This window comes from Capricornis sumatraensis, chromosome 3 (genome assembly GCF_032405125.1).
Source record: "Capricornis sumatraensis isolate serow.1 chromosome 3, serow.2, whole genome shotgun sequence".
Taxonomy (NCBI): domain Eukaryota; kingdom Metazoa; phylum Chordata; class Mammalia; order Artiodactyla; family Bovidae; genus Capricornis; species Capricornis sumatraensis.
In genome coordinates this window covers 117,928,194-117,948,844 of record NC_091071.1, presented here as the reverse complement: position 1 = coordinate 117,948,844, position 20,651 = coordinate 117,928,194, and positions in this window count along the sequence as shown.

The following is a 20,651-nucleotide window of genomic DNA, read 5'->3' as shown; positions in this document are numbered from 1 at the left end:
TGTGTTGCCCCTGCAGGCAAAAAGTTTTATGCTGCTTGTCTCTTTATTTGTATGTTTATATCTCACCCCATTCTATAAAGATGTGCTGCAGCATAATCAAAAAAATGCCTAGAAAATAAGTTTTAAAAATCAATCTGTGAAAATATTGGGGTTGAAAAAAATAAAGGTGGGAAAAATGAGATGAAGTTGAGGATGATGATACTGTACAAAGTGCATACTGTTGGGTTCTACGTACTTGCTTGGATAAAGTCAAATATGTTTTCTGAGCTTCCAGGAAGCCAATGAAAGAAGGAAACCAAGAGTACCTAATCCATAAATACCTATAAGCTTTCAAATCAGCCAAATATTCAGGGGAAGCTTAGCTTTTCCTGGCACTCACACCTGACAGAAATCTTCCCATGCATCCACCCAAATAGAATACAACAAGAGAGAGACAGACTATGTGTGTGGGTGTGTGGGTGTGGTATGTGTGTGTGCATGGGGGATGGGGTGAGGGCGAGGGGCTGTAAAGGCAGTTCCAGAAAATAAAGGGCATAGCAATGTCTGAATGAAACTCTGAAGAGTCTTGGAAACAGAATATAGGTTAACTGGAGCTACAAAACTTCATTTGAGGGCAGGATGGAAACTCCCTGGACTTCTGTGATTCCCAGAGACCTGATTTCTCTCAACCCTCCAGCATGAGAATCTGCTGTCTTTGGAAGATTTACCCCAGCTTCATGTAACTGCATTTATTTCTGCATTATGTTACCCCTGCAGACAAAAGCTTTATGCTTAGATGGAACTTCCACTGGAAGACAGAGGTATCTGGCCAAAGAGAAAAAAATCAGAAAAGAAACAAGAAACCCGTGAAAACTTCAAGCAAATGTGAATTATTTTGCCTCCTCTTGATAGAATAAGGATGGGTTTTGCTCCACAAGACACTCAACTTAGAAATGAGAGGCAAAACAACATGGCAGCCAGGGACACCTGCAGATTTCAGAGTCCAAATGGTCAGAAAAAAATGCACCCCAGGAAGTACCAGGAAAGTGGGAATCAAAGTCCAAAATCCTCCAACATTGAAACACTGTAGCTAGCTGACAGATGCCCACCAGACTATAAACACATCTGCTTAGGTAATGGAGTCTTCTGAGTTTCTATTCAATTCAGTTCAGTCACTCAGTGGTGTCCTACTTTTTGCAACCGCATGCATCACAGCACACCAGGCCTACCTGTCCATCACCAACTCCCGGAGTTTACTCAAACTCCTGTCCATTGAGTCGGTGATGCCATCCAGCCATCTCATCCTCGGTCATCCCCTTCTCCTCCCGCCCCCAATCCCTCCCAGCATCAGAGTCTTTTCCAATGAGTCAACTCTTCGCATGAGGGGGCCAAAGCATTGGAGTTTCAGCTTCAGCATCAGTCCTTCCAATGGACACCCAGGAATGATCTCCTTTAGGATGGACTGGTTGGATCTCCTTGCAGTCCAAGGGACTCTTAAGAGTCTTCTCCAACACCACAGTTCAAAAGCATCAATTCTTCAGTGCTCAGCCTTCTTCACAGTCCAACTCTCACATCCATACACAGCCACAGGAAAAACCATAGCCTTGACTAGACAGACCTTTGTTGGCAAAGTAATATCTCTGCTTTTCAATATGCTGTCTAGGTTGGTCATAACTTTCCTTCCAAGGTGTAAGTGTTTTTTAAATTTCATGGCTGCAATCACCATCTGCAGTGATTTTGGAGCCCAAAAAAATAAAGTCTGACACTGTTTCCACTGTTTCCCCATCTACTTCCCATGAAGTGATGGGACCAGATGCCATGATCTTCGTTTTCTGAATGTTGAGCTTTAAGCCAACTTTTTCACTCTCCTCTTTTACTTTCATCAAGAGGCTTTTTAGTTCCTCTTCACTTTCTGCCATAAGGGTGGTGTCATCTGCATATCTGAGGTTATTGATATTTCTCCCAGCAGTCTTGATTCCAGCTCATGCTTCTTCCAGCCCAGCGTTTCTCATGATGTACTCTGCTAGAAGCTAAATAAGCAGGGTGACAATATACAGCCTTGACGTACTCCTTTTCCTATACCAGTTACCAAATACACGTTGTCTGTTCTAGATGAAATATATTAATAAAATTCTGTGGGAAGTGCTGGTCTTAAGTCTGATGTTCTCAGGAATATTAGGAAAGGATATGTCAAAAACAGCATAATTGGAGGATCAGGCAAGTTATACACATCATCTTTAATCCATGACACAACCCCAAGAGTAGGTATTATTAGCTTCCAAAGACTGCTTCACAAATGGCAGTACTGAAGTGAGGAATAGGGAGTAATTTGACTGGTATCATACAGCTCATGAGGGGAGACTGGAGACGTCTACCTTATCACTGGCTACTGCCATTGACTGTGGCTTTTCTTAACCTAAAACCACCTTTTGACATCCAGGTAAATGGAATAAATGAAAATCGAAATAAAAATCCATTGAAATTCTAAGTAAAGATAGAAAAGTAAACACATACTTTCAATTTTGGTCCCTCTGAAACCCACTGAAAACAAAAAGAAAAGAATTTTTTAAATACATCAAACCATGAGATAAAGAACAAAGGATGAAGTCTCTGTATCAAAATTTTGGAAACAGGGAAGCAGATGAATGAGGGAGAACTGATTTAGAAGCTTTAAGAACACAGAATCCTTTGTTGGCAGTAGAGGGAGCTAAGAAGCATCCAAATTTCCCCCAAACAAGGCTTACAAGATTTAGGAATTGGAGATATCCAATATCTCTGGACTGAAAATAGGATTAATAGAAAGCCCATAGTGAAAGTCATTCAGTTCAGTTCAGTTCAGTCACTCAGTCATGTCCGACTCTTTGCGACCCCGTGGACTGCAGCACGCCAGGCCTCCCTGTCCTTCAGCAACTCCCAGAGTTTATTCAAACTCATGCCCATTGAGTCAGTGATGCTATCCAACCATCTCATCCTGTCATCCCCTTTTACTCCCACTTTCAATCTTTCCCTGCATCAGGGTCTTTTCAAATGGTTCAGTTCTGCACATCAAGTGGTCAAAGTATTAGAGTTTCAGTTTCAACATCAGTTCTTCCAACGAATATTCAGGACTTATTTCCTTGAAGATGGGCTGGTTGTCCATGGAAGTTGCTCAGTCATGTCCAACTCTTTGTGACCCCATGGACTATACAGTCCATGGAATTCTGCAGGCCAGAATACAGGAGTGAGTAGCCTTTTCCTTCTCCAGGGGATCTTCCCAACCCAGGGATAGAACTCAGATCTCCCACATTGCAGACAGATTCTTTACCAGATGAACCACAAGGGAAGCCCAGAAAGTCCATATAAAAGCCAAATTCCACACAGCCTTGGACTGCTCCCCCTTCACCCAGCAGAAAACCAGAAGCTTGTTCTTTGGAGAGGATAAAACAGTATCTGCACCAGAGATGCCAGGCACAGTTCAAGCTGGAGAAACAATTTTTAAAAGAAGTGGTTCAAGTGCACATTTGCACATGGAATTCTGAGGCTCACTGATCACTATCAGCTACATACAAATACTCAAAGCCAGAGACTGGAGAGATCTCTGGGGAAAATTCCCAAAGATGCTGACCTTGGGGGTACCCCAGTGGAACAGCCCAGCCAGATTAGCATATGTTGAAAACAACCCACAGTATCCAAACTGCCTATCAGTCTTAACAGCCTCAGTATAGATTTTGTGTGAACAATGATTATCGGACATTAGAGGAAAGCTTCCAACATGAACACCAGACACCAAAACAGAGAAAAGCAAATTAGAAGACTATACAAGGGAAGGGAAGGGAAGGGAAGGGAAGGGAAGTCACTCAGTCATGTCCAACTCTTTGCGACCCCAAGGACTGTAGCTTACCAGGCTCCTCAGTCCATGGGATTTTCCAGGCAAGAGTACTGGACTGGGTTGTCATTTCCTTCTCCAGGGGATCTTCCTGACTGAGGTATCAAACCTGGGTCTCCTGCATTGTAGGCAGACGCTTTACCGTCTGAGCTACAAGGAAAGATAACATCAAAACAAACTATCATTAATATCCTCAGATATTACCCATGTATGCATGAAATCAGAAGGGTTTTTTTTAACTTATCTTTCAGATAACAAAAAAAAGCTCTTGGAAATTAAAAATATGAAAACAAATATGAGAAACTCCACAGAAGATCTGAAATACAAAATCAAGGATGTATACCAAGTTACAGTAAAAGGATAGAGAATGAAAGATGTAAAAAGGTAGGATGTTAAAATAACCACATATCAAAGATTTTATTTAATTCATCAATTAGTGAGAAAACTAAAATGTTGCAAATGGTTTATGGAGAAACCAAAGAGCAGACACATAAATATATAGTCAGGAATACTGAAAATGTGTTAATAGATGTAAAACTGGTTTCTGGAGGAACAGGAGGATTCTGCACACACACCAGACAAAATGTATTTGTATCTCTATAGAAAGGATCACTTGCATTATTATAGGTTTTCTACAATTTTAGAAGTTGCAAAATGGCTCAAAGAAAATGAGAGAGACCTTTTCTAGAATCAGATAACCCAGAAAGTGCACTATATAGAATACTCAGTACACTTTTTTCCTTACAGAGAGAGAAAAGATAATAAATTTAGAAAAACTTTCCAGTGTCCAGTATTCAACTAATAGTAATCTTAGAAAAAGAGAACAAAGAAAACTTAAGGAGAAAATCATCAAAGAAATAATTCAGAAAAATATCCCAAAACTAAAGGATTAAAAGGGTTCATTTTTTACCTAGATAGCATATTGAAAAGCAGAGACATTACTTTGCCGACTAAGGTCCATCTAGTCAAGGCTATGGTTTTTCCAGTAGTCACATATGGATGTGAGAGTTGGACTGTGAAGAAGGCTGAGCACTGAAGAATTGATGCTTTTGAACTGTGGTGTTGGAGAAGACTCTTAAGAGTCCCTTGGACTGCAAGGAGATCCAACCAGTCCATTCTGAAGGAGATCAGCCCTGGGATTTCTTTGGAAGGAATGATGCTAAAGCTGAAACTCCAGTACTTTGGCCCCCTCATGCAAAGAGTTGACTCATTGGAAAAGACTCTGATGCTGGGAGGGGTTGGGGGCAGGAGGAGAAGGGGATGACAGAGGATGAGATGGCTGGATGGCATCACTGACTCAATAGACATGAGTCTGAGTGAACTCCGGGAGTTGGTGATGGACAGGGAGGCCTGGCGTGCTGTGATGCATGGGGTCACAAAGAGTCGGACACGACTGAGCGACTGAACTGAACTGATTATTATACTAAGTGAAGTAAATCAGAAAAAGAAAGACAAATACCAAGTTACATCACTTATAGTAGTAGTTTAGTCACTAAGTCATGTCTGACTCTTGCAACCTCGTGGACTGTAGCCTGCCAGGCTTTTCAGTCCATGGAATTTTTCAAGCAAGAATACTGGAGTGGGCTGCCATTTCCCTCCCTAGGGGATCGTCCCAACCCAGGGATTGGACCAGGGGCTCCTGCACTGCAGGTGGTCTCCTGCATTGCAAGCATATTTTATTTTTTTTACCGACAGAGCCACCCAGGAAACCTATATCACTTATATGTGGAATCTAAAATATGACGCAAATGAACTTATTCACAAAAGAGAAACAGACTTACAAACAGAACACACTGTGATTGCCAAGGGGGAGGAGTGGTGGAGGAGGGATGGATTGGGAGTTTGGGATTAGTAGATGCAAACTATTATATATCAAATGGATAAACAAGGTCCTATTGTACAGCACAGGGAATTATATTCACTATCCTGTGATAAATCATAGTAGAAAATAATATGAAAAACAATGTATATATACGTAAAACTGAATCACTTTGCTGTACAGCAGAAATTAACACATTGTAAATCAATTATATACTCCAATTAAAAATGATAAACTTTTTAAAAGAAAAAAGGGCCTATTTTCTTAATAAACTTACCTAAACTCTTGCAACTATTCACTTAAAACGTTTGCATTTGTTGTATGCGAATTAAACCCCAATAAAGTTGATGTTTTTTAAAAAGAGATCTCAAGTCATATCTATTTTAGTGGATGAACTAAGACCCACACAAAGATATTTACCAGGAAAGTTTAAATCTTTGGATACAAAGAGAAGATTCTACATGCTTTCATAGAATAAAAACCTGAATTTAAAAAAAATTTTTAAAGTCAAATAGGGCTTCCCTGGTAGTTCAGTGGTAAAGAACCTGCCTGCCAGTGCAGGGGATACGGATTTGATCCTTGGTTCGAGAAGATTCCACATGCTGCGGGGCAATTGAGCCCTTGCACCACAAGGGCTACTGAGCCCATGTGCCACAACTGCTGAAGCCCTAGCAGCTGTGGATGCTCTAGAACCTGTGCTTTGCAACAGGAAGAGCCACTGCAACGAGAAGCCAAGTGCTGCAACCAGAGAATAGCCCCTGCTCCCCGAAGCCAGAAAACACTCACGCAGCAACTAAGACCTAGCAAAACCAACTAAGTAAATAAAATTCTTAAAAAGAAAAAAGAATAAAATCATTTGTCACAGTAAAAAAAAATTTTTTTTAAGTCAAACAGTTTTAAACTTTTTGAAAGTTAGAAGATAATGAAGTATTGCCCTCAAAATGATAAAAGTAAACTTTTTCCAATTTAAAACTTCAGACTCATGGGGCAACATGGATGGACCTGGAGATTATCATACTAAGTGAAGTAAGCCAGACAGACAGAGAAAGACAAATATCATATGATATCACTTATATGTGGAATCTAAAAAAGAAAAAATACAAATGAACTTATTTACAAAGTAAAAAGATACTCATAGACATAGGAAACAAACTTATAGTTACCAAGGCAGAAAGGTGGTCTGGGAGGGATAAATTAGGTGCTAGGATTAGTAGGTATAAACTGATATATATATATATATATAGTAGCTTGGTGGTTCAGAAGGTAAAGAATCTGCCTGCCAATGCAGAAAATCCATGTTCGATTCTTGGGTAGGGAAGATCCCCTGGAGGAGGAGATGCCAACCCACTCCAGTATTCTTGCCTGGAAAATCCCATGGACAGAGGAGCCTGGTAGGCTACAGTCCACAGGTTTGCAAAGAGTCGGACATGACTAAGCGAGTAACACACAAGAGACTAGTAGATATATGTATCTGCTATATAGAGAGAGTAGTTATATAGCTGATATATATATATATATATATAGTGTATATATAGTAGTTTATATCTGCTATATAGAGATAGACAAACAACAAGAACCTACTGTATAGGACAGGGAACTATAGTCAACATTTTATAATAACCTATAAGGGAAAAGAATCTGAAAAAGGATATATACATGTATACATGTACATATATATGTATAACTGAACCACTGTGTTGTTCACCAGAAACTAACCCAATACTATAAATCAGTTATGATTTAAAAAGTAAAAATAAATGAAATACGAAAGAATCAAAAATAAAATGAAATTTCACACTCAGCTACCATAAATACATGCAATGTCCCTCCCCAAAAGCTGTACCTTCTTTGTAGTATTTCAAGTGTCTGTTGGAGGCTGTATTCCATCAAATAAAGGTAGTAAACATACAGAAAAGACTTGGGACACAGCACAGGAAAGAGGTAGGTGAGAATCCCTCAGATGATGATACTGAAAGACTGCACAATGATGCTGGGTGCCAGGTGCCAAGGGCAACCAGGGCACCAGGAGCAGATGAGCAGCTCCCAGGAGACAGTCTTTCCAAAAAACAAACCTGTTCAGAAGGCCAATGCATCTGAATATATTAGGAAGATATTTAGATAATTGGCAAAACATTTTGAGGTTAAACAATCAATGAAGAGATAGAAAATTAGGCAAACAAACCAAAAGCAAGACCCTTCCTAACAAGGAAAGCAAAAGTAATACAGGAAGTAAATGTTATCTTGCTGTATTTTTTGATCAACCACAGCTATCTTTACATTTCCATAGTAGTAGAAATGCCAAATAACGATGTAATTTAAATTCTGACACAATCATGTTGGAAAGATGGAGGACATGAGAAGGGGTGTGTATATGATGGGGTGAAATAGTCAAATCTTTATTTTCTATAAAGGAGGTTCAATAGAAAGTTTGTTTTAAATCAAGAAGTAACAATAATAGCTGGTTATTGGGTGATATTGCACATGGTGACTGCAACCATGAAATTAAAAGATACTTTCTCCTTGAAAGCAAAGCTATGACCAACTTAGACAGCATATTAAAAAGCAGAGACATTATTTTACCAACAAAGGTCCATCTAGTCAAAACTATGGTTTTTCCAGCAGTCATGTATGGATGTGAGAGTTGGACAGAAATAAAACTGAGCACTGAATAATTGGTGCTTTTGAACTGTGGTGTTGGAGATGAACTCTTGAGCGTCCCTTGGACTGCAAGGAGGTCAAACCAGTCAATCGTAAAGGAAATCAGTCCTGAATATTCATTGGAAGGACTGATGCTAAAGCTGAAGCTCTAATACTTTGGCCACTTGATGAGAACTGACTCATTGGTAAAGACCCTGATGCTGGGAAAGATTGAAGGCAGGAGGAGAAGGGGACAACAGAGGATGAAATGGTTGGATGGCATCAGCGAATGGATGGACATGGGTTTGAACAAGCTCCAGGAGTCAGTGATGACAGGGAAGCCTGGTGTACTGCAGTCTATGGGGTCACAAAAAGTCAGACACGACCGAGGGACTGAACTGATTGGGTGATATGGAAGTAATCTGAAAAAATTGGTTAAAAGAGGCTGGGACTTTCCTGGCAGTTCAGTGATTAAAACTCCACACTTCCAACGCAGGGGGTACAGGTTCAATTCCTGGCTGGGGAACAAAGATCTCATATGCCATGCAGCAAGGTTAAAAAAAAAAAAAAAACAGGTTGAAAGTACTCACATATGTTTTTCAGTCGTTAAGTTATGTCCGACTCTGCAACCCCATGGACTGCAGCACGTCAGGCTTCCTTGTTCTTCATTGTCTCCCAGTTTGCTCAAATTCATGTCCAGTGAGTTGGTGATACTATCTAACCATCTCATCCTCTGCCGCCCTCTTCTTTTGCCTTCAATCTTTCCCAAAATCAGGGTCTTAAAATAGTGGGGACTCGGGGTGTCTTAGAAGAGAGCTGTATTTTTATCTTTTTGTTTCTTTAAGTTCTATGCATGAACAACTTTAATAAACATAACTTTTTAAAGAAAAAGAATGTATTGACAAAGCTATTATTACAAGTTTTTCACACCCAGAGAAAGTAGGGTTTCTTTTTACTAATTCCAAGAATCCATCTCCCACATTTCCAAGGGCACTTAGTCTTAAAATTCTATAATATCTCCAAGCCATAGTTAGCCAAAAGCTGTTGGGTCCTAAGCAGAAGCAAAATAACCCAGGCTCTGAATTTTTGCCATTAATAACACAAGACACAAGCCCCTCTGGGTGGGAAGAAGCCTGGTGTGCTGCTCAAAACATCAATATTTTACTTCCCAGTCATCAATCATTCACCAGCAGCCGACAAACAGCACCTCCCAAGGGAGTATCTCCTGGTCTCCGTCCAGCACCAGGACCATCAATATTTTATGGCTGGGAGATGAAGTTGCTACACAGACCCATTATCTCTGCCCAGGTAGCATACAGAGAAGCTCTTCCCTCCTCTAGGCAGCTCTGGAGCACATGGCCGATGATACCTTCGCACTGCTCCAGGTCTCCCTATGAGCCCTGGAATCAAAGCATCACAGGCTAGGAGCATGTAGGCACCTGCAGAGATGCTCCTCCACAAGGGACTTCGGGGCAGCCTTTGAAGTGCTCTCAGTGCTTTCCACTGCTCATGGTTGTCTTCAGCCTGAACCTCCTCCTTCCCAGACTTCAGGCACTAACCAAGGTGTAAACTGAATTTTTGGCTGATGGAACCTAAAATCTCTCCCATTCATCAAAAAGCACTTACTGAACAATGTGCCAGAAAACTAGAGAGGTGCTGGGAATACAAGTATATAGTACATGTATACACACAAGACAAGTTTGTAAGTATACCTGTCATCTCTCATGTTCTGAGCTTTTGCATACCAGTCATTGTTGCGGGCGTTTTACAGATGTGGCTTCCTATTTTTGGCCTTACCATGCAGTATTTGAGATCTTAGTTCCCAGGGATCGAACTCAAGCCCCCTGCATTGGAAGCATGGAGTCTTAACCACTGGACTGCTGGGGAAGCCCTTAATTTTTTTTTAATGCAACCCATATTGTGTTGCACATTTTTATGCAGAGACCACGTATATACAAATCATAGACAAAGCTTTTTGCTTTCTATTTTTGTTTTAACTTTTATTTTGTATTGGACTATAGTTGATTTACAATGTTGTGTTAGTTTCAGGTGTATAGCAAAATGCTTCAGTTATACATATGTCTATTCTTTTTCAAATTCTTTTCACATTTAGGTTATTACAGATTGTTGAGTAGAGTTCCCTGTGCTATACAGTAGGTCCTTGTTGGTTATCCATTTAAATATGCATGCATACGAAGTTGCTTCAGTCGTGACTGACTCTTTGTGACCCCATGGACTGCAGCATGCCAGGTCCTCTGTTCATGGGATTCTTCAGGCAAGGATACTGGAGTGGGTTGCCATGCCTCCTCCAGGGGATTTTCCTGACCCAGCGATCAAACCTGCGTCTCTTAACGTCTCTTGCTTCGGTAAGCAGCCACTGCCTTTACCACTAGCGCCATCTGGGAAGCCCATTTTAAATACAGTAGTGTGTATATGTCTTGAAACAATAGCTACTTTTACTTTTTGCTTTTATTGGCAATATATGCCATAATACTTTCTGATCTACTCAGCCTATGATCTTTAAAAATAAGATTTTATGACACCTTAATTGATAGCAATCCAACAGGTTAAAAATGCTTCTCTAGAGGCTCTCTAAGTATGATCTCCAACACCACAACTCCATATGTCATTTCCTAAGATGGTGTGAACTTTAATTTTAATATCAAGTTAAAATATAATTAAATTATACTTCAAGGATGGATAGTCAGTCTAAGAGACTTCAGAAAAGATCTTACTTATTTTGTCCTTATCAAGCGTATGGAGCAATAATGTACCACCAATACACTGCATCCATCTACAGAGTATAATTCTATAAGTTGTGACAGTTGTCTACAGCTCTGAATCCATCAAGATACAGCACATTCTGTCAGGCCCTAAGAGTGTCTTCATGCCCTTTTGTAGTCCACACCTCAGATAGTAAAGAATCTGCTTGCAGTACAGGGGACCCAGGTTCAATCCCTCAGTAGGAAAGAACCCCTGGAGAAGGACACGGCTGAGTGACTAGCTCTTTCCTCACTCTAACTCCATCCCCAGGCAACCCCTGATCTTCTCCTTGTCACTGTAAATTAGGTTCTACTTTATATAAAGGGAATAATCCAGAATGAAGTCTTTTCTCCAGCTCCTTATACTCAGCATAATCACTCTGAGATTTATCCATGCCACTGTGTGTATCAGTAGATCATTCACATGATCTTTTTAAACCTTTCCATTCTGTGGAGAGACCACGTTTTGTATACCATTCCTCACTGATGAACATTTGAAGTGCTTCCAGATTTTAGCCTTTATGCACAAAGCTGCTGTGAACACTCATGTCCAGCTCTTTGTGTGGACACGTGTTTTCACTTCTTTTGGGTAGATATCTAGAATTAGAATGGTTGGACCATATTATATATGTATGTTTTACTGCTTTAGTATTTTCTGATTATCAGAGGTATGATTCTTTTGAACGACACACCAAGAATAGATGGGTTCCCCTTCTACACTGCAGGCAGGAATGCCAATTGGTGCAACCACTGTGGAGAACAGTATGGATATTTCTTTAAAAACTAAAAAAGTGTTACTATATCATCCTGAAATCCCACTCCTAGGCATATATTCAGGAAAAAAGAAAACACAATTCAAAAAGATACATGCACCCAAATGTGTATAGCAGCACTATTCACAATAGCCAAGACACGGAAGCAAAGTAAATGTCCATCAACAAGCGAGTGGATAAAGATGTGGTATGTGTATATACAATGGAATACTTGTGGTTTAGTCACTAAATCATGTCCAACTTTTTTGTGACCCCATGGACTGTAGCCCACCAGGCTCCTCTGTCCATGGCATTTCTCAGGCAAGAATACTGAGTAGGTTGCCATTTCCTTCTTTAAGGGATCTGCCCCACTCTGGGCTCAAACCTGCATCTCCTACATTGCAGGTGGATTGTTTACCACTGAGCCACCTGGGAAGCCCACAATGAAACACCACTCAGGCATAAAAAAGAATGAAATCATGCCATTTGCAGCAACATGGATGGACCTAGAGATTATCACAGTAAAGGAAGGAAGTCAGAAAGAGAAAGATAAATGCCAAATGATATCACTTATATATGGAATCTAAAATAGGACGCAAATAAACCAAGTCCCCACCTGCAATGCAGGAGACCTGGGTTTCATTACTGGGTTGGAAAGATTCCCTGGAAGAGGGCATGGAAACCCACTGCAGTATTCTTGCCTGGAGAATCCCCATGGACAGAGGAGCCTGGCAGGCTACAGTCCACAGGGTCACAAAGAGTCAGACACGACTGAGCAACTAAGCACAGCACAGCACAAACTGTGTCCACCAAACAGAAAAAGACTCACAGACATAGAGAACAGACCTGTTCTGTCCCAAGGGGAAGGGAAATGGGAGAGGGATGAATTGGGAGTTTAGGATTAGAAAGAAAGATGCTAACTATTATATAGAAAATGGATAAGGTCCTACTGTATAGCACAGGGAACTATATTCAATATCTGGTGATAAAACAGAATGGAAAAGAAGATGAAAAAAGAATGTATGTGTATATATATATATATATATATATATATATATATATATATATATATATGTACAACTGAATCACTTTGCTCGACAGTAGGAATTAACACCAGATTGTAAATCAACTATACTTCAATAAAATAATTTTTTAGAAAACAAGTTAATATGTTGGACCACACATGCTCATTTCTGAATCAAGATGTACTTTGCTGCTTTGAGGCACCTGCAAACAATTAGATAGTCATTGGACCACCAGAGTTCTTATCCAAGCCGTGGAGAGGAACTCCTCAGTGAGAACAATTTAAGGCGGTTTTGGTTTTAGTCACTAAGTGGTGTCTGACTCTTGCAAACCCATGGACTGCAGCCTGCCAGGCTCCTCTGTCCATGGGATTCTCCAAGCACGACTACTAGAGTAGGTTGCCATTTCCTTCTCCAGGGGATCTTCCCAACCCAAGAATCAAACCTGGGTCCCGTGCATTGCAGGCAGATTCTTTACTGACTGAGCTACAAGGGAAGCCCTTGTAATAAAATGAAAATAAAATGAAGTTGCATCCTGGTTATATGCCTCTATTCATTCTTATTCAACACACCAATTACAAACATTATTAACAACCAAACTATGGACAACTAAGCAGTGCTTACAGAGAATGAGGACTCACATGGAAGATCTCCAAGATGTATTATTATGTGGCAGAAAAGCTAGCTGCAAAACAATGCTTCAAGCATAATTACGTTTATGTGTTTTTAAAAAATGTATACAGATGTGTGTGTGTCTGTGTGTGTGTACATGTGTGAGACAGAGAAGCTCTCTGCTCCCTCAACCCCCTTTGCTCAATCCCATCCTCACTCCAAATGGGAAAGGGGTCTTTTAGCTCAAAGACACACCAAAGTTCTGTATGAAAAGTGATCGGTAGCACAGGAGAGCTTTGCCTCACATATAGGTGCTCTTCTCTGATGGACAGAGGACATCACCCACCATTGTCAGGCAAAGATGAAGGTAGGAACAGTCTCTCAGGTTGGACTTAGAGTTGGAAGCAGATGAATCATCCTGACTGAGGAGCGAAAAAGGAGCATCCTGACTGAGGGCAGGGGACACGATGGGTGGGGATTCCTCACTCACTGAGCTGAAAGACCAGAATCAGAACAACAGGAAATATTTTGCATCAACCTCTGTACCTGAAAGTTAGGGATCAGCTAACAGCAGTCCTCTGGCCCTTCTGGGAATAGCCTATGTGCACACCCTCCAGGTGTGTGAAAACATGTTGCACTCCCATGCTGGTAAAGTAATGCTCAAAATTCTCCAAGCCAGGCTTCAACAGTACATGAACCGTGAACTTCCAGATGTTCAAGCTGGATTTAGAAAAGGCAGGGGAACAAGAGATCAAATTGCCAACATCCATTGGATCATAGAAAAAGCAAGAGAATTTCAGAAAAACATCTACTTCTGCTTTATTGATTACACCAAAGCCTTTAACTGTGTAGATCACAACAAACTGTGGAAAATTCTTAAAGAGATGGGAACACCAGACCACCTTACTTGCTTCTTGAGAAACCTATATGCAGGTCAAGAAGCAACAGTTAGAACTGGACATGGAACAACAGACTGGTTCCAAACTGGAAAAGGAGTACATAAAGGCTGTATGTTGTTGCCCTGTTTATTTAACTTATACACAGAGCACAGAATGTGAAATGCCATGCTGGATGAAGCACAAGCTGAAATCAAGATTGCCGAAGAAATACCAATAACCTCAGATATGCAGATGACACCATCCTTATGGTAAAAGTGAAGAGGAACTAAAGAGCCTCTTGATGAAAGTGAAAGAGGAGAGTGAAAAAGTTGGCTTAAAACTCAGTATTCAAAAAACTAAGATCATGGCATCCAGTCCCATCACTTCATGGCAAATAGATGGAGAAACAGTGGAAACAGCGACAGACTTTATTTTCTCGGGCTCCCAAATCACTGCAGATGGTGACTGCAGCCATGGAATTAAAAGATGCTTGCTCCTTGGAAGAAAAGCTATGACCAACCTAGACAGCATATTAAAAAGCAGAGACATTGCTTTGCTGACAGAGGTCCAAGTAGTCAAAGCCATGGTTTTTTCATGTATGGATGTAAGAGGTGGACTATAAAAAAAGCTGAGCGCTGAAGAACTGATGCTTTTGAACTGAGATGTTAGAGAAGAACTCTTGAGAGTCCCTTGGACTGCAAGGAGATCATATCAGTCAATCCTAAAGGAAATCAGTCCTGAGTATTCATTGGAAGGACTGATGTTAAAGCTGAAACTCCAGTACTTTGGCCACCTAATTCAAAGAACTGACTCATTAATAAAGACCCTGATGCCGGGAAAGATTGAAGGCAGGAGGAGAAGGGGATGACAGAGGATGCGTTGGTTGGATGGCATCACTGACTCAATGGACATGAGTTTGAGCAAGCTCCGGGAATTGGTAATGGACAGGGAAGCCTGGCATGCTGCAGTTCATGGGGCTGCAAAGAGTCGGACATGACTGAGCAACTGAACTGAACTGAACTGACACTCTCCAGGTACAAGGCACAAAAAATGACCTTCAGATGGGAAAGTTCATGGAAGGGTATAACAGGAAGCACAGTCCTCTGCTAACAGTAGTCACAGTAGGGCACTCAACTGGGGACCAGAGAGGACAAATGGGCCCAGGAAGGAATAAGAAGGAAATTTCCACTCTCCATCCTATGTTTATGTTGATATAAGATTTACAACAAATACGCGAACATGGGGTGCTTTTGCGGTTTTTATCATATGGTCCATTTGAATCAATAAATTGAAGGCTGCAAGGGGGAAAAGGTGGTAGGATAAATTGGGAGACTGGGATTGACACATACACACTACTATATATAAAAGATAACTAATAAGAACCTGTGTATAGCACAGGGAACTCTATTCGGTGCTCTGTAATGAGCTATGTGGGAATGGAGTCTAGAAGACAGTGGATACATGTGTACATATGGCTGATTCACTGAGGGCACCACTCAGCCTCCCAGCAAATGTGGGTTCAATACACCTGGCAGCTGAATTAATTCCATGGGACTGAGCACCAGCACTGAAGGGTAGGCCACTTAACTGCTTTGAGAAATTCCCTTCAAAAAGTCCTAATCTTAGAGAATCAATTGAGACTGCTCTAAATTATATTAATCTTAGAAAATCATATATTTAGCAAAGGGTAGATTTTAAAGAGTGTTCAGTCACAAGAAATCATAAGCATGGCACTTTGAAAAGCATTCTGACAGTACCTCTGAAAGTTAAATACACAGTTATTATCAGTTCAGTTCAGTTGCTCAGTCGTGTCCGACTCTTGGCAACCCCATGAATTGCAGCACGCCAGGCCTCCCTGTCCATCACCAACTCCCGGAGTTCACTCAAACTCATCTCCAACGAGTCGGTGATACCATCCAGCCATCTCATCCTCTGTTGTCCCCTTCTCCTCCTGCCCCTAATCCCTCCCAGCATCAGGGTCTTTTCCAATGAGTTAACTCTTCACATGAGGTGGCCAAAGTACTGAGTTTCATCTTCAACATCAGTCCTTCCAATGAACACACAGGGCTGATCTCCTTTAGAATGGACTGGTTGGATCTCCTTGCAGTCCAAGGGACTCACAAGAGTCTTCTCCAACACCACAGTTCAAAAGCATCAATTCTTTGGCGCTCAGCTTTCTTCACAATCCAACTGTCACATCCATACATGACCACTGGAAAAACCATAGCCTTGACTAGATGCATGTTTGTTGGCAAAGTAATGTCTCTGCTTTTGAATATACTCTCTAGATTGGTCATAACTTTCCTTCCAAGGAGTAAGCGTCTTTTAATTTCATGGCTGCAGTCACCATCTGCAGTGATTTTGGAGCCCAAAAAATTAAGTCTGACACTGTTTCCACTGTTTCCCCATCTATCTGCCATGAAGTGATGGGACCAGATGATCTTAGTTTTCTGATTGTTGAACTTTAAGCCAACTTTTTCACTCTCCTCTCATAGAATCTAGCAATCTCACTCCTAGGTTAGACATCCAAAGGAAGTTAAAACATAAATTCACAAAAAAAACTTATAACTGAATGTTCACAACAGAGTTATTCCTATGAGTTAAAAAAGAGAAAGAGCTCAAATGTTCAGCAAATGATGAACAAATAAACAAAATGTGGTCTGTCCACACAATGGGATATTATTTAACCACAAAAAGGGATGAAGTTCTGACACACATTACAACATGGATGAACCTTGAAAGCATTAGGCTGACAGAAGCAAGACACAAAGGCACACATCATATGATTCATGCATATGAAATGTCCAGAAAAGGCCACACATCATATTATTCATGCATATGAATGTCCAGAAAAGGCCACATATCATATGATTCATGCATATGAAATGTCCAGAAAAGGCCACATATCATATGATTCATGCATATGAAATGTCCAGAAAAGGCCACACATCATATGATTCATGCATATGAAATGTCCAGAATAAGCCACATATCATATGATTCATGCATATGAATGTCCAGAAAAGGCCACACATCATATGATTCATGCATATGAAATGTCCAGAAAAGGCCACACATCATATGATTCATGCATATGAAATGTCCAGAATAGGCCACACATCATATGATTCATGCATATGAAATGTCCAGAAAAGGCCACATATCATATGATTCATGTATATGAATGTCCAGAATAGGTAAATTTACAGATACGAACTTCCCTGGGTAGATAAGAATCCGCCTGTCAGTGCAGGGGACACTGGTTCGATACCTGGTCCGGGAAGATCCCACGTGCCGTGGGGCAACTAAGCCCACAATTACTGAGCCCGTGCTCTAGAGTCCTCATGCTGCAGCTACTGAAGCCCACAGGCCTAGAGCCCATGCTCTGCAACAAAAGAAGCCACAGCAATAAGAAGCCCACAACAAAGATCAGCCCTTGGTCACCACAACTAAAGAAAGCCTGTGCCAAAAAAAAAAAAAGCAACAAAGACCCAGTGCAGCCAAAAATAAATAAATAAATATACACAGATACAGCAACACACTGGTTGCCAGGGAATGGGAATGAGGAGAAGGTTGGAAGGTGATGGCTGAAGAGTGAACAATATCTTTTAGTTTTATTTTCTTAATTGAAATATATTTGATTTACAGTGTTGTGTTAGTTTCAAGTGTAGAGCAAAGTGATTCCATTATACATATACATATATTCATCCTTTTTCAGATTCTTTTCCCATATAAGTTATTACAAGATACTGAATATCATTCCCTGTGCTATACAGTAGATCCTTGTTGATTATCTATTTTACATATAACAGTGTTTATATGTTAATCCCAAACTCCCAATTTATCATTCCCCCACCAAAATGATCTTTTTAGGTGATGAAAATGACTAAAATTGACTGTGATGATAGTTACACAACTCAGCCAATATGCTAAAAAAACATTTAATTGCATGTTTTAAATGAGTACATTGTGTGGTAGGTGAATTATTTCTCAATAAAGCCATTGGAAAAAAGAGAGACAGAGATCTTTAAATAAGGTCCAGCTCACTCACTAGTATTAAGATAGCTTTCCTTAGATATCAGCTAGAATGAAACCAAAGTGTTTTGCTGTTCACTTGTTCATTCATTCAAGAAATATATATGAAGTCCAACGTAAGTGCCAGGCACTAATCTGGCAGTGAGGACACAGCCGTGAACAGTCACCAGCAAGAAATATGACTGTTATTAACAGATGGTGATAAGGAACCTGGAGAAAACAAATCAGGCCAAGGGGAGGGGGCAAAGGGGGCCTGGCCTGGCCTCAGCCTTCTCAGGGTGCTCAGGGCTCCTTCCAGACGAGGCAGTCACTGAGCCAAGGCCTGAGGGGAGCAGCTCCTGCAGGACGCATAGTAGCCAGGGAACAGCAACTCCTCAAGCAGGGAATGTTTCTCTCTAGTCCTCATGGTCTTCATTTGGAGGTAGGGTACCAGACACTGAGAAGTTACATCTTAAGCCCCCATCACTGGCAAATCTGATACAGGAGCCCAGTTATCAAAGGCGGGCTGGAGTGGTATAAATTCAGCTCCCCAAACCAAACTGAATACACTTTTCTTTGTTTTCTTTTTACTTTTTCTCTTTTTTGAAATTGAAATACAGTTGATTTACAATGTTGTGTTATTTTCTGCAGTACAGAGAAGTTTTGATTCAGTTATACACATATATATATTATTTCTTACATTCTTTTCCATTATGGTTTATCATGGGATATCAAATATAGTTCCCTGTGCTATACAGTACGACCTTGTTGCTTATACATTCTATGATAATAGTTTGTATCTGCTAATCCTAAACCCCCAATCCGTCCCTCTCCCACACCCCTGCCCTTTGGCAACCACCGGTCTGTGACTGTGAGTCTGTTTCTATTCTGTAGATAAGTTCAATTGTGTCATGTTAGAGCCCACATGTAAGTAACATCGTGTGTGAATATGCTTTCTTCTTCTCACTCCCCCTCTCCACGGCCAGCTTGCATTTCTCAAAAAAGCGTTTGTTCATTAGCCCTGAAAAGAAAAGAGGATCTTCCCCAGAGGAGGTCAGTCTGTGGAGGGCAATGAGGGATTTGGTTTGCTGCTGCACCGCTTTCAGGGCATCTGACTGCAAAGGCACAAAATAAAGGCCCTGATTGAAAGGAGGTGTGTGTGAGCATCTCCAGCTGACCCTCAGGGCAGGGCCCAACCACCCACCCTTGATGAGAGTTCAGTGTTCATGATTGGACAGACTGTGCTGGGAATTACAGCTCCAGGAAAAGCAAGGTGACTCAACTGCAATATGTCATCTAGCAAAATGTTCACTTAGAGTTTATTTATCAGAAATAAATCAGTTTATATGGAACCCTGTCACTCCTCTCCAGACGGGTCCCCAGAGCCCGGATTATGGGGTCCCAAACAAAGGAAACTCCACAGATGGGAGAGATGAGGGCTGGTCATCACTGGAAGATGAGCCATCGTGGAGAACAGTCTTCCCAAAACTCAAGCTCTCCAATCACCTTAAAAGTCACATGTAAGAATTAAAGATTTTAAAATTAAATAAAAAAATAAATAAATTAGCTAGTTGCTCACCAAAAAAATAAATAAATAAATAAATAATAAAAATAAAAATAAAAAAAAAGTCTGTGTGGGAAGAAAGGGTAAATCTGGACAGACAGGAAGTAGCTGAGTGGTTGCCTGGGGCAGAGAATAGTATTAACTGCTCACAGCCACAAGGGATCTCATTGGGAGGAATGGAAAACTTCTAAAATTGGATTATGGTAATGGCTGCACGACTCAGTAAATTTGCTAAAAAATGAGTGAATTTTACGGCATCATAAATTATTTTTTTAAAGTTTGCATGAGATGAAAAGTTACATTTGGGGGCAAAGGTGGCCATTTTAAAACATGACAGAACATTTGCAGCCACATGGATGGACCTAGAGATTATCATACAAGGTAATATAAATCAGGAAAAGACAAATATCTTATGATATCACTTAAATGTGGAATCTAAAACATGACACAAGTGAACTTATTTACAAAACAGACTCACAGACATAGAAAGCAATCTAATATGATTATCAAAGGGGAAAGGAGGTGGAGGGGGGGATAAATGAACAGTTTTGGATTAACAGATACACGATACTACACATAAAATAAACAATAAGAACATATCATATAGCCCAGAGAAGTATATCTTGTAATAACCTATAATGGAAAAGAATCTGAAAAAGAATATAAATGTTATATATACAAAATCAAGTCACTTTGCTATACCCCTGAAATTAACACAACATTGTAAATCAACTATTCTTCAATAAA